We start from the raw sequence: 6,424 nt of genomic DNA on the forward strand, positions 1-6,424 counted from the left end.
CCTTAAGAAGTGATGCAAATTTAGTGCCAAGGCTGTTGAAATGGTAGACATCCGTCCTATGACAAACCCATGTTAAATTCATAGCTTCTGAGCCAATTCGGCATCACTTTCGGATCAAAAAAAAAAAAAAACATTTTGACTACTTTTTAGGCGACGCTTGTTTGCTGGGTAATTTATGAATTCAGATATCAAAAGAAATCGTGATCAGAGAGGTCAAATTAAAACAAAATGTTACATTTGAAAAAGTATTATCTGGCGATAACTTATAGACGAATAATTTATTAAGACACCCAATAAACAAATGTTTGAATGAAAATCGTTTTCGAAGTGAATTTTGCTTGAAAACATGTTATATTTTTTATTGAGCTATTTACGGCAATAAGTTAGGTACTATGTTCATTCTACCGAAAAAATTCCTAAAGTATTTAGTTCGTTGAAGAAAAACGAAGAAGGTTTTGTTAAGTTTGCTTTGAGAGCTTTAATTTCCAAATGACACTGCCTACCTAAACCAAACACATGGAAGGATTTAGCACTATCTAATTCCGGACTTAAGCTATTCGTCAGTTTTTCGGTCCGGAAAAACAAAGTACCACAAATGAAAAATAGTTTCGGCAGATTGTGTGTTGTTTCGCTTCGGAAACCGAACATAGTATCCACCTAATTTTATAATGAAAGCGTTCCATCAGCTGTTTTTTGACATTTCAGTCGAATGGAAAAACTTGTTTTGGATATTGGAAATTGTACGTATATCTGAGGCTGATTTTATGTTTTTTTTCTATTTCAGAAACATTTTCCTTGCTCTTAATCTGTCGTGTGGTTTTAATCAAGATGATATTATATATTCTCATTGAATATGTTAAATTTGATTTATTTCATATGTTACCAGTTTATATTGACTATTTGCTATTTTTAATTTTGGTTTATTCAATTTTCAAAATTCTTTAAATATATGTTTTCTTTTGCTATCATTCTTGTGTTTGTTTAATGCATATTTAGGGAATTGTTTTATGGGGTTTCTTGTTTGGTTAAAAATGTAATATCGTTCTTTGATGCAGAGGATAAATTGTAACTTTACTGAATTTATATAATTCTCGTTTTGTTCTTATTATTATTGTTATCGTTATATATTATTTATGATTTTCGTAAATATTATTTTGTGTTTCTGATGTGACTGATATATTTATAGAGCTTTCATACTATTTTTGTTTTACATTTTGTATTTTAAAATTATTTTCAAAAATATTTTGAATTGAATCCACATGCCGTTATCTTTGTTTCTTAAAACTTATTTTTGAATATGACTGCGAATGCATTTTTCTAAAATCTATTGATAAAAAAAATATTTTATATTTATGTACTATTGTTTATTCAACAGTTTGCAGGTTAATGATTTCTAGTTTGTATTTTAAATTTGAACTGATCCTATTTTTTGTTTGCTTCTAATGAATTTTATTGATTGGATGAAAATATACCTATCTTTCCAGACTCATAACATTTTATTGTTTTCTAAAAAACAACCTTAAATACTACGATTATTAACCTTTTATCGGATTCATAATTTGGTTGGGAATATCATTTTTAAATAATATCCGTTTGCAGGAGATGTGAGAGGATTTGTAATTTTTTCTACTTTAAAAGGCCAAATGTATAAGGGTTTAGTGATCGATTATATCGAAATTACGGACGGACGAGCATTTAGTCGACGTCGTTAATACAGCCGCCAAAAGACAAAAACAGTTTTAAAAGCAGAGAATGAATGGGAACGCTTTTGTCGGTGCCCACATGCATAAGATTTTTGCTGCGGGCAGGAGCAGAGAATGAAGCCGACCAGTTTTTCTTGGCGGAGGGTGACACTAAATTTTTGCCTTTGGCGGCGGCGGCTTAAGCCGATATAAATTTGCCTATTCGGCGGCGGACAATTATCCACTATAACATCAATCTGAAATTATTCGAATGGTAACAGAGAATGATTAACGTCTAAAGCCTAGTACTAAGATCACGTTTTCGCACGAAAAATTGTTATACTCCATATAAAAAACGTTAGCGGGGAATATATGCGAAATTTTGGTTTTGAGTATTTTCAGATACATATTTATACAACGCACGAAAAAATAGGCAGGCATATTATTTCGCATAAATAAGTTAACATCCCTGGGTTTAAGACCCTATGTACGAAGATAGATGAAGATATTCGATTTTCGCAGAAACGAACTCAGTAGTAAGCATAAAGGTGAGTATTATATTCGTTTAGCCGCTAAAGTGAAAACTAAATCAGTAAAAAAAGGCATAAAATATGCATATTTATTGCAAATTTTATTATAACTTGATGGGGAATAGCCCAAAGCAAATTTTCACAAATTTTGTATTCCTTAAAATGGATTATTAAAGAAAAGTAATCGAGAAAAAATGACGATTTTAGCGGCTAAACTCGAACTTAATACCCACTTTAAAGGTGAGTACTAAGTTCGTTTAGCCGCTAAAGTGAAAACTAAATCAGTAAAAAGGGCATAAAAATATGCATATTTGTTGCAAATTTTATTATAACTTGATGGGGAATAGCCCAAGGCAAATTTTCACAAATTTTGTATTCATTAAAATGGATTATTAAAGAAAAGTAATCGTGAAAAAATTACGCTTTTAGCGACTAAAGGTGGGTATTAAGTTCGAGTTTGGATCAGTTGGATCAGAGAATGAAGCCTATCTCATTGTAAAGCCTTAAAAGCAATATTTTTATGAAATCGTATATTTCCTTATTGGACAAGCTTAATTGTTTCCAAATAGACATCCCACTTTTCGACGTGAAACGAACGTAATATCTCAATGTTTTATAAAAGTTCGTACCTCTAATCAAATCATTCGTTTCTTTAATAAAAAACCTTTCGTACGTTTACGATAAAGTTTCGTACGTATGCACATGTTGGATTCAAACCTTCACCCTAAAAAAAATCGCTTCTTTAACATATGTTCCAAACATATTTTGCAGGAAGCACATATATTATTGGATACTGCCGAAACATTAATATGTTTGTTTTATGTGAACATATTATATGTTTGGAAGCATTTTGAGCCCAAAAATATTATATGCTTGGAAGAATTTTTCCCAAAGACGATTGTGCTCATTCCATAACATTCTCGTTATTTTCACTTCCACGAAATATTTTAATTCTTGGCACCTTTTTCTGTAATACAAATAATGTTGAAGAAATTATTCACCTTTATAATTTTTTTAAATTTTACCTTTTGCCTGCACGGAGAATCGAACCGAGTACCATACAGTTTGTAAGCCAACACACTATCCACTGGGCTACGTAGCTGTTATGGTCACCAGCAGATAATTATCGTTATAAGTTACATTTATATAGCATAGTTTGCAGCGCCCACGAGCCCATGCAAACATAACATTATTTAACAGAAACATACATTTGTTTGCCACGTGGAGCAGTGATTATCATGTCTGCCTTGCATGCAAAGGGTCGTGGGTTCAATCCCTGCTCCGACCGAAAACTTGTTTTTTTTTTAATTTGCACATTTATATTTATACTATATTAAATTTTTATAATGAAACTTCGATTTCATTCAAATTTTTGGCCTTATCATAAAACAGTTTTCCGAAACAACATACCAGCGGTTTCACAGAAATTGTTCTCTTTTGATTCTTTCGCTGTGTTATGTTAGGTTAGTTAGGTTAGGTTATGTGGCAGCCCGATGTATCAGGCTCACTTAGACTATTCAGTCCATTGTGATACCACATTGGTGAACTTCTCTCTTATCACTGAGTGCTGCCCGATTCCATGTTAAGCTCAATGATAAGGGACCTCCTTTTTATAGCCGAGTCCGAACGGCGTTCCACATTGCAGTGAAACCACTTAGAGAAGCTTTGAAACCCTCAGAAATGTCACCAGCATTACTGAGGTGGGATAATCCACCGCTGAAAAACTTTTTGGTGTTCGGTCGTAGCAGGAATCGATCCCACGACCTTGTGTTTGCAAGGCGGGCATGCTAACCATTGCACCACGGTGGCTCCCCCGGTGTTATGTTGATATCTTTCGTCAACTCTCCCGGTTTCCATCTCTATTTCTTTCTCTATACTCTCTCTGTCGCTTTGGATAAAATATCACAACATATGTATGTTTAGTCGAAATTTGTAAATTTATATATGTTTGCATTCACACATATGATTTTTATGAAACATTTATGCCCCAAACATAATATATTCTAACATATTAACATAGATGTCCCAAACATATAGTGTTAGTTTAGGAACATTACATGTTTGCACTTAAATATATTGTGTTTTAAAATTGTGCCCGAAACACACTTTGTTTATATCGGAACATATGAAAAACATATTTTTCTAAGAGTGTTGTTACATACGTCATTGTTCACTGAGTTGATCGTCTTTCTTAATCAATCTCTGTAACCACCGACATTTTAGAAATCTTTAATTTATACAGAATAAAAAATACTTCTAACAACCATTTCAAATTAATGGTCTTTGAAAGAAAATATATATGAAATTATTTTGGATTCAAACCCTTTTCAAATGTCTTTGTTCATTGGGTTGATATTTTTATAGTTCCTTCTTAATTGAATGTCTGTAACCATATTTAAGACATCTAGCAATGCAACAAGATTTCAAAAGATTATTTATTGAAAGCCAATTGAGTTCAAATATGTATTTAGTGCACTCAGAGAAGGAATATGATCACCTCAAACATGTTTTTGGATGTCACCATCCACACCCAGAGAAGGAATATGATCACCTCAACCATGTTTCGAGAGCAAAATGTTATTTTTGGTCGGAGAACATGTAACATGTTTGCGGCAACCATGTTATTTTCTCAAAAAGCATATGTCTGACTTCGGCAAGCATGTATATGTTTGCCGAGAAAACAACATTTTTGCGACAAAAATATTCTATGGTCACCTCCAAAAATAACATTTTGCTCTCGAAACATGGTTGAGGTGATCATATTCCTTCTCTGGGTGCATGTAACATCTTCGCTGCAACCATGTCATTTTCTCGGAATTTATGTGTCCGTTTTCGGAAAACATGTTTGGTTTGGCGAGGAAACAAATTTTTTGCGACAAACATGTTACATGGTCACCATCCAAAATAACATTTTGCTCTTGAAACATGTTTGAGGTGATCATATCCCTTCTCTGGGCGTGGGTTAATTTTTTTATTTAGAGTCTGTATTTGAATTTTGCAGCTCCTTGTAATTATAATAATGAAAAAAAACAAATGACTATTAAATAAAACTGCATGTGTTTCTTTCTACAATTTCTAAGCATTTTAAATTATAAATTTCGCTCAAGGGAACCTAAACTTTAAACACTAATGTGCTAAAAACTTAATGTCGTTAAGGCTTATTATTTATATTTTTCCTAAGACATTATTATTATTAGTTTTTGTTCTTAAATAACTAAAACTATGATCGAAAATTAAAACTGATATACATAATATTAGCAAATGTCCTCTAATTTGTTTCAAAGTTTCCCAATTTTTTTATGATTTCTTTGTATTATTTTTATTTTGGGATTTGAAAACATTGATTAAATTCCCTAAATCTATAAGAGTTTTGTTTACGTTTGCTTGTGATTTCTCAATTTTTAATTTGTTATTGTTATTTTTGTAGGCTAAAATTTTTATTTTTTTTCATATAATTCATTTTAGCTTTTTATATAATTTATTTGGTTTCAACTCGAATATGTTTCCGTGTTTTTGTTAGTTTGAAGCTAAAGTCTTATTTAGTTTAAATTTCAAAACGTTTATTCTCGTTTTCATTAAATATAATTTTCTAGCGAGTTTTACTACAATATCGATTAGATCCTTAAAATTTAATCATAAGGATGGAGGTGTGTTTTCTTGTGATTTCAAAGTGCGCAATATATATGAATTTATTGTATTATTTATTAATTAATACATTTGGTTTCCAATATAGATGTATTATAAGTTTTAATTATTGTTGCCTTTCTTCCTCTTGACAATAAAATTTCTTAATAGCCTAATAAAAAATTTAATTTTTCTTTAAATGGACCTTTTTTGTTTGTTTTTCTTTAATAATAGTAATAATAATAAGAATATTTTATAGTAATTATAATAATAGTAAATACATTAAATAATTGTAAAGGTAAATATACAATAAGTGTATAGACATTTTATTTAATAGAGAAATTATTGTTTTTGCAGAAAGCTTCTTTTACTTAATAATAGTTCTATTTGAAAATACATAAGATTTTCACTTCCTTTAGTTCAATTTATTATGGACACGTTTCAAGGAAAGAGAGAGAGAGAGAGAGAGAGAGAGGGAGAGAGATAGAGTGATATGAATTGCTATCAGGGTCACCATTTGCCGATTATATCAAAAGGAGTACATTCAGTTTTTTAGTTTAAAAATTGCCACTGAAATTGTTACACTTT

General features: G+C 31.1%; 1 long non-coding RNA gene across 1 annotated transcript; it reads right to left on the reverse strand.

Annotated features, from left to right (window-relative positions):
- Positions 1–277: 277 nt before the first annotated feature.
- Positions 278–5,980, reverse strand: LOC142226254 (uncharacterized). The gene is made up of 2 exons (XR_012719642.1): positions 4,764–5,980; positions 278–4,709 (listed from the first exon to the last, which is right to left on the reverse strand). It is a non-coding gene; the product is annotated as an uncharacterized LOC142226254 (long non-coding RNA).
- Positions 5,981–6,424: the final 444 nt, after the last annotated feature.

Source organism: Haematobia irritans, chromosome 2, assembly GCF_050003625.1.
Source record: "Haematobia irritans isolate KBUSLIRL chromosome 2, ASM5000362v1, whole genome shotgun sequence".
Lineage (NCBI taxonomy): Eukaryota > Metazoa > Arthropoda > Insecta > Diptera > Muscidae > Haematobia > Haematobia irritans.